At 42.7% G+C, this 20,191-nt stretch overlaps 1 pseudogene across 1 annotated transcript in view; it reads left to right on the top strand.

Annotated features, from left to right (window-relative positions):
- The window catches only part of LOC147009206 (uncharacterized), a 107,146-nt pseudogene that overhangs the window by 75,980 nt on the left and 10,975 nt on the right, over nucleotides 1-20,191 (top strand). Inside the window, exons 7-8 of the transcript XR_015053026.1 lie at nucleotides 12,456-12,518; nucleotides 18,368-18,511. The product of XR_015053026.1 is annotated as an uncharacterized LOC147009206 (transcript). The remainder of the gene's footprint in view (nucleotides 1-12,455; nucleotides 12,519-18,367; nucleotides 18,512-20,191) is intronic.

Raw genomic sequence — 20,191 nt, 5'->3', positions numbered from 1 at the left:
GATTTGGCCCAATTTTAAATATTTCTGTGCTGATTTGCCATTTGGTTGTTTGTATTCCCGTGATTCGGAACTCAACACAATCCCCTGATCGTGGTTTAAGCTATTTTGTTTCCGTGATTTGTGATTCAAACTGATTTAATTCGTGATCTGTGATCTGCAAAAAATTCAAATTTGATCTGTGTCAAAAAAGGCCAGGGTCAAAGATTTTGTAACCCCCCACCCCCCCTCCCCCAAGGATCAAAATTTGCCATAACCAAGGGGACTCGTATGTTCAAAAGAACAGACCCTTATATTTTAAAGGATAAAGTCTACTACAACTCCTGATGTTAGAATATTCCACACATTTCCAATAATACATTCCACCTTGTATTCCAGGTTTCCAATATGCATGTGATGATGTACACAATACAAGTATTAACTGTGGCTCCAGACTACCATAACCAAACATCACACAACACATCTTGTACTCTTCCATTGTTTATCTTTGTTTGAACATTGGTCTTTGTTTTAACCGATCAATCAGTTTTGTGTTAATAATGTATGAACAGTAAATAAAGTTTAAAGGTCATGTGAAGTACGAGTTTTAACAAGCATTGATCAACAGGGACAGATCATCGGATTCACTTTTTCAAATGTTTTTCAATTAAATATTTTTCAGAAAAACGAGTTTGTTTTGTAACAAGTTAGAAATGTCCCTAAAAATTGAGTTTGTGTGTGATGTTTTATTTTCAAATTATATTGTGGTTGTGAAGGTGGAGTCCGAGTTCCTGGACCAGTCCTCCTCACTCGACAAAGGTTTGAACGATAACAATCTTCATGTTATATTTATTTTTAGTTGTTCTATATGATAAAATCAGAACGCTGTGTTTGATTGTTTTGCTCACTGAAGTTTCTGGTAAATCTCGGTCAAACGACAGTCTTTAAGAGTGCTTGTTGGGCAGTGTTTTGGATTGGTGCGATGTTAATGCTGATGACCTCCACCACCGCCACCAACGGTGGACAGAGGATATTTTTTTAATCCCTGTCTGTTTGTCTACCCGTCTTTCTGTCTGTGAGCAGGATGTCTTAAAAGGTTATGGATGGATTTTGGACGAAATTTTGTGGACATGTTGGGTGTGTGATGAAGAATTGAATAGATTTTGGTTAAGGTCTGGATGCATATGTGGGATGTGTGCGCTCTCATGAGTGCCGTTTACGTTATGATGCTTGATGCTATCGAGACTACATAAAACCCACAGGAGAAGCGAAAGAGATGAACAGTCCCGATTCAGAATCCACAAAGGATTTTAGTCTCCAGTCCTTGGAATAGTTTTTGATTGTATAAGAACTGATTTGTTGGAGAATCCGAAATTAGTAGAGATGACTGATATGATGATGATGGAAGTCACGTCGAGTCCGATGAAGACTGTTGGATTCGGACGTCCTGTGGCGAGCATGAGAATGCACAGCGAGGCCAGCCGCTGTTACACACTGTCTCCCGCACATGTCGCACTGGAATCTGGTCGATGCCGCTTGGTCTGGATTCTTACTCAAGCAGGCCTGGTGGATACGCTCACTTCTCACCTTCTCATATTTTGTGACTCCTTTGTTGACGATTCTTCTCCAACACGGGCAATCTGCGGTTTGGTGTTCTCACTTTCACGGTCAACATCACAGCTCTTTTGCATAGAATTTAGACGATCCTTATCACACTTTCTTGGTTTCCCAATGCCACGTTTGCCCATGGCCAGTTCCCCATAAAATAACTGTTTCGGGATCCTTAAGTCACTCATTCTTAAGAGGTGATCAACACATTGCAGTTGTTTTTTTTTATGACATCTCCACTGATACACAGCCAGCTTAATTGACACTTCCAGGTTGTAAACTCTTTCCTTCCATGTAATGTGCAGCATTTCCACAAACATCATTGATGTGGGACTTTCGGTTGTCCAGCACTCTGCACCATACAGCAATGTACACAGATTGCTAATTTAGTAATCATTTTAAAGAGCAGGTTTTGGGTTGCTGATGACTTCGCGTGATTCGAAGGTTGTAATCGCATTAATAATCGTTGGGCAATTATGTTCTTACATTTGAAACTCAAAATATGCTAAAATTGACTTTTGAGTCAAAACTTTTGTCAGTGATCGAAAAACAGACTGAGATTTACCGAAGATGCTATGACGTCACGTTCTCCGAAAACTTCGTGAACATTCGGAAACAGCGTGTGAACAATGGCGAGATGCGAACTGGAGAGTGATTTCAGCGGCGATGAAATTGTGTTTTCATTCCGATATTGCAGAGGACGAGTCAGAGGATGATAGGAATTTATACTGTTACGAATTTCAGTCCGCCCGGCGTGCGATCGGCCACGCAACTCGAATCGCGACCGCGTCGCCCACCGGAACGGACAATTCAGTCGTGACCCTCCTTGGAACTACCGCCAGGAGCTAGTAACGGGTGGGTCTTTCGACCCCACCACAATCATGCCAATCGGCCACCCGCGTAGGATAGGGTTGTTCGCCAAACTCGACCTACCTAAGTACCTGCGCCGGTAGTTAACCGGGCGATCGTACCTCGCCGCTGGCCGGCCTAGGACACGAACCGATTAAGCGGTCCGTTCCGTGCTTCAGTGATAACCGAGCGGTGTTATCGCCGGCCTCGACGGACGTGATTATTTACCGGGTGCTTACACCCCTCTACCAATTCGTTCCGTGATGCAAGATGGAACTTTCAAACAAGGGAAAGGATGCAACGAGACGGGGAACAGTTCGACAAGCACATTTATTGCACACGGATACATTTATTATACAAGCACATATGCAGTCAGGAATGCAAAACACTAACATGCACGTATACAGAACAAAAGCAAAGCAAAAGGTGCTACGACCGTCGATAAGCAGTTATGTACAGTCACTTATACGGTTTTACTTACGGGACTCGGCGCCACAACACGCATTCAAAGAAAAAGCAAGAAAAGACCCCCTCATAGACAAGGGAGTCAGACTGGGCCCGTGGGCCTAATGTGCGTGGAACCTGGATGAGCGGCCAGGTCCACGAGACCGAAGGGTCTTACCTGCGCCCTCGTGGTGCGATGGCGGGCAAGCCGCGATGTCAGCGCAGCTGCGCCTGGCTTCGTACCCCTGGCGTGGTCGGTGAGCTCTCTCCGGCACTCCCCGTCTGCCTTTCCCGTCGGCTTCGAGCTCCGTCTCCCGACTTGACTGCCCCGCCGACACTGCACTCGACTTGACTGACCCTCCGACACTGCACACGACTTGACTGCCCCGCCGACACTGCACTCGACTTGACTGCCCCGCCGACACTGCACTCGACTTGACTGCCCCGCCGACACTGCAATCGACTTGACTGCCCCGCCGACACTGCACTCGACTTGACTGCCCCGCCGACACTGCACTCGACTTGACTGCCCCGCCGACACTGCACTCGACTTGACTGCCCCGCCGACACTGCACTCGACTTGACTGCCCCGCCGACACTGCACTCGACTTGACTGCCCCGCCGACACTGCACTCGACTTGACTGCCCCGCCGACACTGCACTCGACTTGACTGCCCCGCCGACACTGCACTCGACTTGACTGCCCCGCCGACACTGCACTCGACTTGACTGCCCCGCCGACACTGCACTCGACTTGACTGCTCCGCCGACACTGCACTCGACTTGACTGCCCCGCCGACACACTGCAGACTTGACTGCCCCGTCTCCCGCTTCTCCAGACTGCCACTCCACCGACTCCAGACTTGACTGCCGCGACCGACACACTTGACTCCCGACGCACTGCTGCTGCCACTCCACTCCTCCCACTTGACTCTCTCTTGATTGCCGACACTGCTGCTGCCACTCCACTGCTCCCACTTGACTGCCGCGACCAACACACTTGACTGCCGCCACTCCACTGCTCCCACTTGACTGCCACTCTCCGCGTGAGCTGCGTTGTGCTCGCGCTTATATAGGCCGGGGGGAGGGGCGCATATGCAAATTTGTGGATCACAGCGGGTTCGGAGGCGGGGCTATACCACCTGATGCTCAGCCATTGGATGGATGAAAAGGGGGCGTGAAGCATTCTTGATCCGCTTTTCGAGGTGAAAGGAATGCATTCACAGCCCATGGCACGACGTGTGGAAGAAAGGCGGAGGTGGTGGGAGTTTGCTGCGGTGGTTTGGGAAGGGTGTTGGTGGTGGCGATTTGGTTGCTGGCGGGAGTTGTTTGAAAATGGCGGTGAAGCGATGTTTGCGGGGTGGAGTTGGGGAAGTAAAGAGGGGAAGGTGGTGGTGTTTGAGTTGTAGTTGTTTGGGAATGATGTTGGTGGTGGCGATTTGGTTGTTGGGGGAAGATTGGTCCAAAATACTGATAGAGAAAAGAAAAACGGCTAACTCAAAGGATCATAGCCCTGTGAACACGGAAATTCCCTCTAAACAACGGTAGGGAAATCTAACTACACAATTACTTATCGTCATAACTGATCTCAGGTCCTTTATGGTGGTCTGCGAATTTCCACAGCCTTAACAATACTATGGAGTTTCTGGCCCTGAGCCATATAAATTTGAGCTACTTGCAAGTGCCAGAAAACGGCCTATTTCGTGTACAAGTGGCAGGAATGACTGCCCGGCAGTTCACACTGACAGACTCCACAAGACAGATTGGTTTGTAGATTTTCATTTTCTTGTTCGATGCATAAAATAATGTAAAGCTTGATTCGTCTGTGACTTGATATAATAATTTTTAACCCTCGAGTCACTCAAGAGTCAGAAATAGAATGAATCAATAATGGATAAATAACACTGGTCAACAATTTTTTACTTTCTGAATGTTGTCTAGATTTCTACAAGTGAATTAGGGTATTCTGGCACTGCTGAATCAGGAAATGGCATCCGTTTCTCTCCATCAGGTCAGGTTTTTGTGCTAAGTTGATTTGAAAAAAATCAGATCTTGTGACAAAATCAATTACATTTTTGTGGCATTATCAGCTGATTTTTGTCAACACATATCATCCTAAACATGTTTTTAAGAAAAAAAAATGTTTTGCCAACAACATTTATTGATTACATGATAGAAACATCGATTACTCTCATCTGAATGGTGGGCATTGATAAAGGTAAGTACAAGTAAATTGCATGTTGCGTCACCACTGTTCAAACTTCAGGGCTTGAACTTCCGTTTCTTCGAACTCCTGGAATGTTCAGCGGCAGGGAGGTCTCTCTTCAGATTCCAACAGTAGTCAGCCATCATGACTGCGTCCCAGCGACCCTGATACCTGGTCTCCATCTCCTTCATGTCCTGATGGAATCTCTCCCCCTGCTCGTCACTCATTGAACCCAGGTTCTCAGGAAACCGGTTCATATGTGAAAATAGGTAGTACATCTTGATGCTCATGTTGCAGCCCAGGTTTCTGAAAGCAGTCAGCATGTTGTTGACAAGTTCTGCGTAGTTTCTGGCCTTATTGTTGCCAAGAAAGTTCTCCACTACCGAAACAAATGTCTTCCACGCTTCCAGTTCCACTTCGTTCATTGAGTTTTTGAACTCTGGATCTCTGATGAGCTGACGGATCTGAGAACCATCAAAGATGCCAGCTTTCAACTTCTCCATGGTCACTCCTGGAAAAGCCTGGCACAAGTAAGTGAAGCAGTCACCATCTTTGTCCAGAGCCTTGGTGAACTGCTTGATTAAGCCGAGCTTGATGTGCAGCGGTGGGAAGAGTATTCTGTCTCTGTCCACCAGAGGGTCGTTGATGACGTTCCTTTCTTTGCATGGCACCAATTCCTCCCGCACAGGCCAGTCCTTCTTCGTGTAATGCTGAGCACGGTCCCTACTATCCCACATGCACAGAAAACATGGGTACTTGGTGAAGCCAGACTGTTGTCCCAACAAAAAGTTCACCATCTTCAGGTCAACACAAATAAACCACTTATGCTGATCATAACCAATTTTCTCCAGCACGTACTTCACCGCTTCATACTTCTCCTTCAGTGTAGTCGAGTGAGCGATGGGTACAGAGGCAAACTGGTTGCCGTTGTGTAGCAGAACACATTTCAGTGATCGCTTGCTGCTGTCAATGAACAGTCTCCAATCTTTGGGTTCGTACTGTGGCACTCCAAGCTTGAGCAGAAGCGCATGTCATAAATTGGCGCATGTAGGTATTGTACATTCTTCAGAGTTCGTTATTTCAAGAAATACAACTTTTTTGTATCACATTATTACAAAATCTGCCCCATTAACTTTAGTTTTGATCCACGAACTTTATGCTTTGCCTCACCAATTTTTGGAAGATTTTGAGGTTTTATGACTTCAAACTGATCCCTTTTCGACATAATCACCCAGAACTATCGTACCTGAATACTTCTTGTCATTAAAATAATTATTTCCAATCAAAACAATTATTTGACATGACATTTTACCCCCACCAACTTCTTCTAAAATGCTTCACACATGCGTACATGTGAACAAAAATGTAAAAAACGACATGTGGCCATATCTCAAAAACTTGACCTGATTGAACAAAACTAATGTGAGTTTTGGATTCAGCGCATCAGATTCGTCCTAAATCAGCTTAAAAAATGCAGACAACAAATTTGTTGTTGACCAGTGTAATGAATCAATAAACAGCCTTGGCGTTGAAGTTTTTCTGACAGCTGAGCTTGACCCCAGCAAAGGTGAACAGTTAGAACAAACCCCAACTTTCAAGAGACTGTTGTGGCATATAAATAACAAAACATGTTTATCCTCATTGGGGAATATTCTACCAAGTTTAGAAAAAAAAGTGGAAAATTGATCAATTTTTTACAATTGAAATGAAATAGCCCATTTTGCTGATGCTGTTAAAAAAGTAATTTAATCAACAATAAGTTGATTTGTTGAGAAATTTTTTCATGTTTGTGTTTTTCAGAAAGTTTATTTATGTGTTTTTCCATGTACTCTTTAAAAATACATTTCAAGGTTTTCTCACTTAAACTCAACAATTGATTCTGTGACGGAGCAGTATCTGGAGAACTTGTCAACCAACAACTCATATTCACAGAGTCGTGATCTGATGTGTTTATGCCTTCATAATCCTCGGCTGTGAAATGGTCACCACAAATGACAAGTCTATCCAAAGGGTCCTCTTTACCCATTTTCTTTGGGGGAAAATTCGCCCGTTTTGTTTGTTCAAATCTTATCCACTGCCGGCGAATGTTTGATTCCTTTGGGAATCGGTGGGAGTGATTACCCGTTTTCCAGCCATTTTCGCAAAACATGATGACACACATACGAGGCATGATGTACAAATATCCAAATAACTTTGTTCTGCAATAATTCAAAATAAAAAGGATAATATAGACAGTTGCAAGCTCAAAAAAAGCGAAAGAATGGCCCGCTGAACTCGATACTTCTTCAATGAGCGAGTGAGCATCCGCTTTGTTTTGGAGAACGTGACGTCACCATCCATATATGGCACGCGGCTGGTTTTTTTTCAACAGCCTCGAGAAATAACAACTTCGGAGTTAAATTTCATTAATTATCCCAATAGTTAGGCAACCACAATAGTTTGCATCGAAGTATTTATTGCACATATAATCATATTGATAAATTTTCAGAACATGTTTGGTGACCCGCAACCTGCTCTTTAATGTCGTGACTGTTCTAGACTCGGTGGTAGAGACGGCCAAAGGATATACTAGCCTTTGCTAGACGACTTGAGCTTTCCCAATCTAATTGACCATCATCACACAAAACACTCCCTCGATGGGTGTAAGCATCTGTATTCTTCAGTTGTTGACCATCCACGAAGATGCATGGCTCAACACGCTCCGAACTAGGTGGTGGCTGATACAAAACCTCAGCCTTTTTGATGCTAATATTGAGTCCAAAGTGTTTCACTGCAGTGGAAAAACTGTCCATGAGTGACTGAAGCATAGGCCACAGTCATCGGCGAACAGGTCGTCACGGATTAGTTATTGGTAGACTTTAGTTTTTGCACGAATCCTTGAAATAGTGAAAATACCGCCATCTGTTTTAAACTTCATGTAAATTCCATCACCACAATTGCGCAAGGCCTCATTTAGTATCGCTGCAAAGATCAAAATGAACAGAATTGGGGAATCACACAGCCTTGCTTCACACCAGTCATTATAGGGAAGCGTTAGAGCTATCCATCTGCGCACATGCCCGTGCATGCCATCATGTAGTTGTATCAGTACATTGAGAAATTGTCTGGGACTCCCTGCTTCATCAGGATTTTCCAAAGGCCTTCTCAAGACACGGTGTCGAAAGCTGTTGTTCGATCAACAAATACTGTGTATGGACCGACATTTTGCTTGATACATTTTTCTTGGAGCTGCCTGGCCGGAAACACCATGTCGATTGCTCCACGTTAACTTCTGAAGTCACGATACGATTCAGACAATACGTTTTTGACAATAGCGCCCACAAGGCGCGACTGCATCACCTTGGTCAAAATCTTGGCTGTGATGGCTAACATGGAGATGGCTGTGATGGCTAACACGGTGGTTTCCGCAATCCGACGGATTGCCTTTACATTTGTAGGTGGTACCAATTTACACGTCTTTGTTGATCTGAACCATCCTCATTTTGCTACGTTTGCCCGAATACCTAATACAACCGATCCAACAGCGTTTGATTGACCACCGTGTTTGAAGACTTCTGCCGGGATGCCATCTTCTCCTGGGGCTTTGCCATTTTGGAATCTGTTCATGGCTTTTAAGATTTCATCCTTGGTTGGTGGCTGTGCAAGATGGTGCACGATGCGCTTTTGTTCCATGGCATTTATGATGCTTTGCTCAACGGTAGATGGCCAGTTCAATAGCTCCTTGAAATGTTCGTCCCAATGTTTCTGAATAGATGTCCGGTCTGTCAAAAGCAGTTGTCCATCAACTGACAAAAGAGGGGGGGCAGTACCTCGGTTCGATGGACCATACAATTCCGTAACTGCTTGAGAGAAATTTTTGACGTCATGGGTATCCGCGTATTTCTGAATTTGTCGTGCTTTGTCACTGAGCCAATCATTTTTGAGCTGCTTCGTCCTCTGTTGCAGTTGTTTTCAGGCCTCAGCAAATGCTATTCTTGCAGCCCTTGTGCTTCGGTTCATCATTTTATGGACAGTTTGTCCTCCTTTGTTGTTTTGTTGATCAAGCTACTGTACTCAGATCAGCATAAAATGTATCTGTCGTCGACTCCTCGTTTGTCATTGTAGGGGCATACGCACCAATGATGGCGAGATATCGTTTTATGCTGGCTGAGAGTCTGAGCGTGATGTGTAGTTGCACGTTTACTGTCTGGGGAAAGGCAGGGACTTTGTTGGCGATCGATGTTCTCACAACCAGGGCAACCCCATGTTGACGTTTGTCGGCTGCTGGCTGCCCACTCCAAAAGTCGGTGAAGCCAGAAGTGTCCTCGGTAAAATGCCACTGTCTGCAAGCTGAGTTTCACACAGAGCCTCTTTATCAGTGGAGTATCTTTCTAATTCAAATCCGATCAGTGCCGTTCTTCAATTGATTGTACGCTAATTACTATGTGTGTGTCTATTCAAAGTAGCAATTATGAGATTTTTTTCGATGTGTTCAACCGCTGATGGAGAGGGATAACCCGTCACCCACAGTTTGCTGACCGAGATAAGTAGAGCAACCAATTTTTAGGGTACCTTTTCTAACCCTTTCCCCAGCAGAGAGAGGGAAAGAGATATATGGATGGATGGATGCAGCTGCTCTGTCGACAAGAATGTTGCCGAATCGCCACATTTACTCTGGTAGTATGGTCAGGTATGGGAGCATGTGCCAGAACAGCGCGTCGCTGCGTCCACTTTCCGCCGGTACTCCAGGGGCCTCCGTCTGGCCATCCCCCAGGCAGATGCCAGGCCCATCCCCATCTCCTTGAGATGATGGTCAACCTGCTGCAACCACGAGGCACGTGGTCGGCCCACTGGCCTCCTCCACTCATGAGACTCCCTCGCTGAGAGAATCTGGTGAGCAGGATCAGCATCAGGAAAACGAGCCACATGTCCATACAGCCGCAACTGACGCTCACAGACTATGCAGGTAACAAATCTCATCCGAATCTCTCTCAGCAACCGCTCGTTGGACACAAAATCCGACCAGTGATAGCTAAGGATTCTCCGAAGAGACCTGGTACCAAAGGAATTAAGTCTCCGTCTCAGATCCTTGGTCAGAGTATGATAGTATGGATAATGGATAAATGTATGTAGTATGGTACTTTATCCTGTAGTATGGATAAAGCGACCAATTAGCATGTTATTCCATAGGACCCTTCCAAGTCGGACCTTTTGCGGCATTAATCACCAGCTTTTGTCACGGCTCTTCTTGGACTTTCAGAAGATTTTATAAACAATGTAACATCTATGCAGGCCACAGATTGACTCCTGTCAACAGTCTGGTCACTTTCCTCCAAATAATATTTCTGTGAACAGTCTGACACATTGACTTATTTATTAGTGTGCAGCCTGTGGCTGCTTGGCTGCATCATTTTCTGGGGGTGCTGCTGTGCTGCTGATGCGATTCCCCCATTAGTAATCTGGTACTCGTTTCACCGACCTTGGAAGGATGACAGGATGTGTCGACCCCTCTGATGTGAATTCAACAGTTCGACAGGGGCTTGAACTCAAGACCCTCAGACCTTAAAGCAGCCACGTTGACCGTTAAGCCATCACCAGGCTTAGTGTGATGCATGATAACGTCGTATACTAATAACAACAACAACACTTTGGTTTCTTCATGTAAAAACACCAAACAAGACAGTCCCAAGACTGAAATTTGTTTTAGATTGTAAGGTACACTAAAATTCATATGGGGTTACATTGTAAAGTATAAAATAACAGTAATCATTGCATCAAAATCATCATCAAAGATAAAAATAAAAGATTGTGGTCTTACAACAATTACATGAACTACAGCACATTTAGAATTACAAGATTATGCAAAAAATGGCGACCAATATGCTGTGGAACAAGTGAAAAAGGACATAAAATGTCATGGACCCTGTTGTTTCAGTAATTTTGCTGTATGGAGTTGAAGAGCTATCCCATATGTATCGTACAACTAAAATGGCCGCCGGTCTACCAGTCAGCCATCTTTGATCAGATCACAAAATAAAATGAGGTGCACGTGAATCCCATCGTGTACTGTGCCTGTGTCAAGCTTGACCAAAATCGGACGATGCACATCTGAGAAATAGTTGGGGACACATTTAAAGAACAAAATGGCCGCCAGTCGGCCATTTTGGATCTGACCTCGAAAAGAAATGACGGCCATACATAAGCCAACATTCATTATCTTTGTGCCAAGTTTGAACGACACCGGTAATTGCATGTCCGAGAAATGGTTGAAGATGTGTTCGACACCAGGGGTTTTTTTTACAACTAAAATGGCTGCCAGTTGGCCATCTTTGATCACATCGCAAAACAAAATGATGTGATGATGTATACCATCATGTGTTGTCTTTGTGCCAAGTTCGAATAAAATTGGTCCATACATGTCCGAGATATGGTTGCAGACGCATGGGCACGAAAATCTAGACCAAATCCATAAGCCCCCGTTTTGGACGAAGTCCTCTGGGGGCTAATTACGTTCCCATGATAACGAGTTCAATAGAGCAGTGAGGGGGGAATGGTTGACCTTTTTTTTCCGACGCTGTTTTTCTTTTCTACAATGGGGAAGGTCCAAATTTAAGTTTCTTAGTTGGAGGCAGGAACGAGATTGAGATTGACGGAAAGGAGGCAGCATTTTACGATGACGCTCTGATTTGAAGAGTTGTTCCAAACTGTGTGAGGAGTTCCTGTCTGCGCTCTAATAAAGGGGAGGGGGGGGGGTCTCGAGAGACATAAATTGGAGGGTGTCCTCATCAAGTTGTTTTTGTAGCTCCTTTCAACTTCTCCTTTCTCCTTCGCAGATCTGTGCAAGCTGTTAGATTTGCTGATGTGCATTCAATTATTGTAGAATGGCACACGCGCCAGGTTGAACAGTTTACGTTTTCTATACCACTGATAGGATACAAATAAGCCCCCTTCATCTGTCATGCGGTGGTTATGTGGCCAGTGAGAACAGCGGTTTACATGAGCCACCAGGCATGATGTTGCAATGCGAAGTGGACTTTGCAATCCCCAGGGTGGTGGAATTGACTATTATTCGCTGGCCATGTCCTGCTGTGAGACCTGCAAAGATCAACACCCAGCAGCCATTGATGAAAATGATATATCCTTGGCACCAGACCCAGTCCATAATGTCTATTCTTCACTGTACCTCATTAAAATGAGAGAGAGGGAAGGAAGAAGTACCCAAAGAGATTGGCGAACCATCCCTGCTCCCCCTCCACTTCCAGGAGGGAGAGGTGAAACCTCGTCCACTGGGAGGGGTCATATGCGCGTGCGTGCAATTTGTATTACAGGTTCCCAATAAGCTTGAGAAGTTGAAAAATCTCAAGTAAGTTTAATGTGATGTTTTTCGTTTCAGATTTGATTGTGAAGGTGAAGGTGGAATCTGAGTTTGAAGATGATTCAATATATCAAGAGAAAGGTGTGAACCACAACAACATTCTGCTTGTTTTAGTTCCAGACAGTCATGTGTGCATGTACATTGCACAGGAGGTTGTGAGATGCTGTTGGACTTGTCTCAAGGCCACAGGGCACATTGTGACCGAAGGCCAAGAATGACCCAGCTCATTACCTCCGCCACCGAAGGTGGAAAGAGGTTATGTTAAGTTATTCCTCACCATTGAGGGATGGATGTTCCTCACCATAAGGTCAAAAACGATATATAGTGTGATATATCAAAAATTTATTGGGCCCGATATGTTCTACTGGACCAGGCATTGCGTGGTGAAGGTAGACACTCCACCGAGTTCCCCTCTAGTTCATAATGGATTCACCCTCAGCACATTGAAGCATCACAATATTTGATTGAGATTTTCAATGTAAATATCGGTGGCTGTGACGGAAGCAGGTAGATTACGTATATATAAATAGGTAAAATGCATCGATCAACAACGTTGTCATGCATGATGGACACTCCCATTGTACAACACAATATAAATAATGAGACAAAGAGAAAATAGGCATTGTAATTACACCTCTTCCTACGTCTGGGCATTTCACAGTTTAATTGATAATTGATTATGTTGATAAACAATGAGGGAATAAAGATATGTAAATGTTGCGGAGCTGGCGGTTAAGGTTAATACCCCCAATCCAATTTGTGGTGAATGGCGGTCGATACTGCCAATGTGGATAGCTGAGCGATTTTCCTTCAGAGGCGGATACATTGATCCTTGGAGATTATAACCCGCATGGGAGAGACAGGGCAACGGCACTGGCAGAACGACGGAGGCACAGATGGAGCATAGCACAGGGGGGTTTATACTCAAACCCCATGATAAATCCACAGACACATCAACTTAAAATTAACTGGGGATTGAATTAAAATAGACAAATATTTACAAGGAACAATAATACAGATATAATAACAATAATCGTGAGATAAATTAAACCTAAAGTCGAAGCACCTCTACACACAGACTTAAATACAGACAAGGGAAAACGAAATAAAAGAAAATCCTTCCTTTATATCTGGCACTTCGCATGGTCCAGAGATGTTCTTTATGGAACTTGGAATCGAGTCACTTCTTCATCCTACACGTGTAGACGCGCCCAAAAAATGGCGCCAAGCCGCTCTCTCGCAGCGGGAAAAACGTACATCAGGCAATTTCTGAGTGGTACTCAACACCAAGGCTCAGAGACCCCCGCTGGCCTCTTCGTGCATTGATCGTCCTCACCGACCCGCTGCTCTCAGAATGGCGCCGTCCCCTTTGGTGACATCCACGAGGCTCGGGGTCTATCTCTCATGACTCAACCAAGAGCCAACTGCAAGCGTCTTGCTCAGTATTTGAGCCAACTCTCTTCAGCACGAATACGAGAATCGTGCAGTCTTCTTCATGCTTCAAAGGAAAGCCAGCTGTAAAGCCCTGTTCTTACAAGCCATCTTCTAGCTACGTTCTCTCTCGACCGTGTGCGTCCCTCACTCCCAACTCGTTCAAAAAAAAAGCCACTCACCTCCTCACTTCTCTATCTCTCCTGACGTCACACCGAACAACAGTTCCACCTCCTGGGTGTGGCTTGCTTGTACGAAACCCAGGAAGGTGGGGCTTCCACCTGCTCGGCACACCTGGCTCGCTTGTTATCGTTGTGTTTGTTATAAAAACGCACTTCTTCCTGGGTGACTTGTCAATGCAAAAATGTAGGACTAGGTCACAGGGGGCAATCACACACTGGGAGAACTTATCCTTCACCCCTATCTAATTAGCACCCCCCCCCCCATTTGGTGACACTTAACACTTAAGCTCACAGCTTCCCTTCTTAATTACATTGAGATGTCTCCTACATGTCTACGGACCAAACAACTCTATTTAATCCCAACTTTCCTATGAAATTCCTCCATCTACCCCCACAACCGTAACAATATAAAAAGAGAAAGTAGGCTTTGAAATTACATCTCCTCATACATCTGGGCATTTCACAGTTTAATTGAATATGTTGATAAACAGAGGGAATAAAGATATATAGTGGAGGGATGCATTATAAGTTTACGAAAAATGTAAACGATGAGACGAGAATAACTGCTGAGTTTCCATGAACAAAACAAAAATGGTGTGAAAAGTGTTTGTTTTTACCGTCGTATGATTGTTCATGGTCATCAACTCCCGACTCTCCATTGTGAAATCTCGTGACAGTGACTATAATCCAGAAGGAGATTAAGAGAATAAGTCTGGAGATAGAGTGGTTGTTGGGGGGAAGGGGGATGGGGGGGTACCACCTGTATAAGTAGTAGCCTTAGTAGGAGTAAAAAGGTGATGATCAATAGTGACTCCTTGTTTAACCAGGCCGTGGCAAATGATCGAAACTGATTTTTTTTTATTTTTTTATTTTTTTAGCAAAGGCTCGTTGTGAGCCGGGGATAATAATCCAAGGGCACTAATTGTGCACGGACAAAAATCTATGCGACTTAGCATAACACGGGTATAATTTACATTTTTCTGTTTTTTATTTATTTGTTTCCTTTTTTTCGATGCAAAGTTGCATCTAGTGTCGGAGTATTTGCTGAATATAAATTTTTTGCTTAAAAAATGTCGATTTACTGATTTCTTTAACTTTCTGTCAGTGAGCTGTCAAGAAACCAGGAAATATAACAAAGTAAACTTGCAAAAAATATTATCTCTATTTTTATGACCCTCACTGAAGGAGAGGGTATTGCATTTGGGTTTGTTTGTCTGTCTCTGTCTCTGTCTTTGTTTGTCCGCACAGAACTTTCGTGTTTTTCTCTGCAACCGTTTGTCAGATTAAGACAAAATTTTCACCATAGGTGCGACTATTCCTGCAGAATGATTTCACGATAATTATGATGTCATGGGTCACATGGTCTGGCAGCCATGTTGGAAAAACGGGAAAAATTTGGACCTCTGTATCTCTGAAACCGCACTGGGAAAAAAATTGAAACTTGGCACATGGCAAGTGGCATGTGTTTTTTTAATTTATTTTTTATTTTTTATGACATCATTGGTGCCTTCATTATGACGTCATGATTGCATATGTAGAATGCTACATCTGATCGGTATGAAAGATTGAGGGTCATCTCGGCATAAAACGGTCCACAGAAAAAATATTTGACATCATTGATCATGTGATTCGGCAGACATTGTTGTTTTTTCAAAAAAAAAAACCTTCAAAAATCATCTTCTCTGAAGCGGTGAAACACATCAAGGGGAAACTACATACGAATGTTCCTCAAGCCTTGTGTGTAAAAGTTTGTTTAGGAATAATCGATAGGTCACGTGGTTTGGCAGCCATATTGGATTGAAGAAAAATATTAAATATTGTTTTCTCTGGAACCGCTTAATCGTTCGACATGAAACTTCACAATTGTGATCTTGTCGTGATGGGGAACACATGTTTGAAATTTCAACTTGATCGGACACATGGTCTGGCAGCCAAAATAATTTACAAAATTTGATCTGGGTTATTTTTGAAAAAAAAAAATTGATTATTTATTTATTTATTTATTCATTTATTGAAAAAGGCTCACTTGGTTGTGCCTGAATGGGTTTGAGGGTAGAGTATCAGCTGAAATGTGAATCCTATCCAGGTTCCTCCTGATGACTTCATATTTGCTTTTTCCTTGTTTGGGTTCCTTCTGATTACTGCAATGCAGGATTGCACCTATTTGGTCTATCATTTGATTTGAATTGAATTTATTTTAATCTCATTCTAAATTCAATTGAATAATGAAAAACATCATGGGTCAGGGTCAGGTGTCCGAACAAAGCGGGACGTCTTGGTATCCGGTCATCACTGCCAGCAGTGGCAGTTCAAGTTATGTCTCTTATTAATTACCTAACACCAGGACACAAACACCACACAAAAACAAGTTCTGGCGAGGGTCTGCAATCTCTGATTGCTCTTTCTACTTGTTATTGCTATGCCTTTTTATCCCGCCCCCCAGAGGGAGGGAGCGGGATATTGTAATCGTCCGGTTTGTTTGTCTGTTTGTTTGTCTGTCTGTTAGCAACTTTCTGGCAAAACGGCTTTAGCAAACACTATCAAATTTAATCCACAGGTGGGCAATGAACTTTGGACGACCCCATTAACTTTTGGGTCCAATTGGATCAAAGGTCAAAATCGTTTTTCACTCATAACTTCGTCAAAAATGATCTGATTTACTTCAAACTAAGCTTATAGTGAACCTTATTCTATTTGTCACTTATAATCCTACCCATTCCTACAGTGAAAAATGCATATTTGTGAAGATCGGTAGGGTCCGAAGTTTTGAGGGTCATGGTCATCGGTCAAAATTACAAGTTTTCCATTAAAACTAAAACATGGTTACGAAAATACAACATTACGGGAAAACGGCTGGCTCAAGCACTGTCAAATTGTATCCACAGATGGATAATGAACCTCGGACAACCCCATTAACTTTTGGGTCCAATTAGGTCAAAGGTCAAGGTCAAGTCACGAAAAGCTCAAAGTCGTTTTTCGCTCTAACTTCGTCAAAAATGATTTAATTGACTTCAAACTAAGACTAAAATATTCCTTATTCTATTCCTTATAATCAACATTCAGGTTAAGGATGTGTCAAATTTAAATTTGATCCCCAAAATAACTTTATGCCTTAAATGGGCAGGATTTGTTGTGCCTGGCACCACTTGTTATACAAGTTTCGGCTTATGGATGATATTTGTTTATTTATATATATATATTTTTTCTTTATATTTCGATGCAAAGTTGTGTATAGTATTTGAGTGTTTGCTCAATGCTCAGTCAAGATGAAGATAGCTCACAAAGGTTGCACTATGCCAAAAGCACAAACCTCACAGATCACTCAATATTTTCAACAGAAGAAAATAATTGGTAAACTCGTAAATCATGTGAGATAAATAGAAAATGCTTAGCTTTGTTAAAGGGATTAAAGCGCTGATCCGATTTCAAAGATGGTAAAATAACAAATAAGAAGTTGAGAAAAACTCAGGAAGCACGTGAGATAATGAGAAGCAGAAAGTACACGAAGCTTTGAAAATTATGTGAATACATCACAGGTGACTCATGAAATAGTGATGGTTATTAGAAACCTTCACTCGAACTAATTGCGTACAAATCGATGATATATATATAAATATATATATATATATATATATATATATATATATATATATATATATATATATATATATATATATATATAATCGGGTACAGACCCGGTGCATGTAAGGTCGGGATACTTAAAAAAAAAAAAAATTATTTATTTCTCTTAAACCTGAACAGAATATATATACTGTATATATATATATATATATATATATATATATATATATATATATATATATATATATATATATATATATATATATATATATATATATATGCATGACAGAAATATTTGTCACCACCTTTTAGGAGCATACCTGGAAGTTCATGCAAATAAACATTTCTATAACGAAGTTACAGCACAACAAAAATCGTGCCAGGTTTCCCGGACCTGTCTTACACACCCTCGGGTTGAGTTCACAAAATTCATTTTATAAGGCAATGGAATGCGCCCAGAAATTCCGCATCACCGAGATCACCAAATTGTCATTTCATTATGAATTTCCTCTATTTTCAGACCAACCTGCCCTTTCAGATTCATGAGATTGTTTCCCACCCCCCCCCCCCAGTAAACCCCCTCCTTTGTTGACCTCTTTGGTGAAGTAGGAAAACGAGTTGGCCTATTGGAGAACCCGTGCATTTCTCCCCACTATGTATAATGAGTGTTTTTGTTAAAAAAAAATTTTTTATCTCTTCCTTTATTGTAATGAATTGTTGTCACATGGTTTGCAGGTGAAGCTCAAGTCGTGAAGTTAGAAACTTTCCAAAACGACCTTCTTTACACTTCCCAGGATGCTTTGAGCAATGATCTTATAAAGCAGGAAGCGTGTGATTCTCCATCCACAGAACCAAGCAAAGCTGTTCAGCTGCTCGAAGGTAAGCCGAGCTCTCTATAGATCACATCACATTGTGTTTACTTGTTTAGATCATTCTTTCACGATGAAATAATTTTGTCCCAAACATTGCAGAATGACAGGTCTATTTAAGTTGTTAATCACTCAAATGGCTTGTTTATGTGAACCACACAAGGATATCTGTTTCATCTTGAAGTGTTTGTTTGTACATTTCTCTTTAATTGTTGAACTTTGGCACCGAGAGGCCCAAAGTTTTGGGTGTAGTGAGAAGGATATCTTATGGACGGATTCGGACAGAACTTTTTGGATAGGTTGGGTGTATTCGATTTTGGTGAGGTTGCAGATCCGGATCGGGATAGTCGAATTTTCGAAGTGAATCTTCACCATTGAGCGAAAGAGCCAAAAATTATTTATAGCACGATATCTCAAAAAGGTTGTTGATATATTCAGAGAAAACATGGCGGATGAGTGGGGTAGGTGACAAGAATAACCTGATTAGATCTTGGTTAAGGTCCGTTTTCAGATCTGGCCTCTCATTGGGATACAAAACGTAAACTACAGCCTGGCAGAGTGTGCACTCTACTGAGTGCCATTCTAGTTTTATCAAACGCAACACAGCCATATTGTGTCTGATATGTCAAGAGAAAATCCCAGTTTTCAACGAATACAATATCAAGCAACGTCATTCAAAGAAACGGGCGAGCAAATTTGGCAGCCTCATGGGTCATAATATTTCCAGTGAGCAGATATTGTAGCAGGTGAAGCCAGTAACCTTGGCAACCTCATTCCATTCCACCAGTTAAAATTTCCAATGCATGCTTGTTGTACTGTACATCCGAAGTAGTACTTGGGGAGTGAGGGTGAAATTATGGAAGCTCGGCTGGGAAATAGATTTAGGCACTTTTTGATCCGAAACCTGATTGAAAATCACCAGAGTAGTTTCGATGCCAACTGACCATCTCCAGACACTTTTTACCTTTCCACGTGGCTTCTTCAGCCCCAACCCACCCCTTCTCTCTATACTCCTCATAGCTTTGTTTTTGCCAATTTACATGAGGGATTTCTCACAGCATTTCATTCTGGTTTCCTATTCGATGATCCATAGATCAGTTGTTTCAGTTTCACTTTGCAGCATCAGTTTCACTTTCGGAAATCGGTTTCAATTCGTCATTGCAACTTCTGAGTTGCGGGCTTTCTGGAATGCACTGAGATTGCCTTCGGTCGGATTTGGCAGACAGGAGCATGCACACTGGGCATTCTCCAACAGGCCTCATCATCCCTTGGCTCTTTTTCAAATTTGACAATGAACACTTTTCAGAGCACTGTAGAATATTGGTCACCGTCGTGGGCTGGTACTCCTTTGTACTTCATATTTTTTCTGGATGTTGTGGAGGCCAAAGCTATGAAACTCATTCTATTTTGGCGAACGCGTAGAACAATGGATGGATTAAACAATTTGTTGATTGAAGTGTGTTAACCGCCATGGGAAGTAAGGAGAACTTGATGTTTCAGGCATTAACAATTGGTGGGAGTAAACCTCTGATTGCTATGCACTGTCTGGAACGATGGAACAACCTCTGATAAGATAGTTTGTGTGTGTACACTAACTATTTGACACATTTGGGAGGATTAACACATTCTTCCGTTTTTGAATCCTTACTGCTCGATCTAATTGAGTATAGATATATGGCCAATGTTCAAT

This window comes from Eptatretus burgeri, chromosome 17 (assembly GCF_056783735.1).
Source record: "Eptatretus burgeri isolate ZD-2024b chromosome 17, Ebu_testis_v1, whole genome shotgun sequence".
Classification (NCBI taxonomy): Eukaryota; Metazoa; Chordata; class Myxini; order Myxiniformes; family Myxinidae; genus Eptatretus; species Eptatretus burgeri.
Note: the sequence above shows the minus strand (reverse complement) of the source record. Positions and strands in the feature narration are given on the sequence as shown.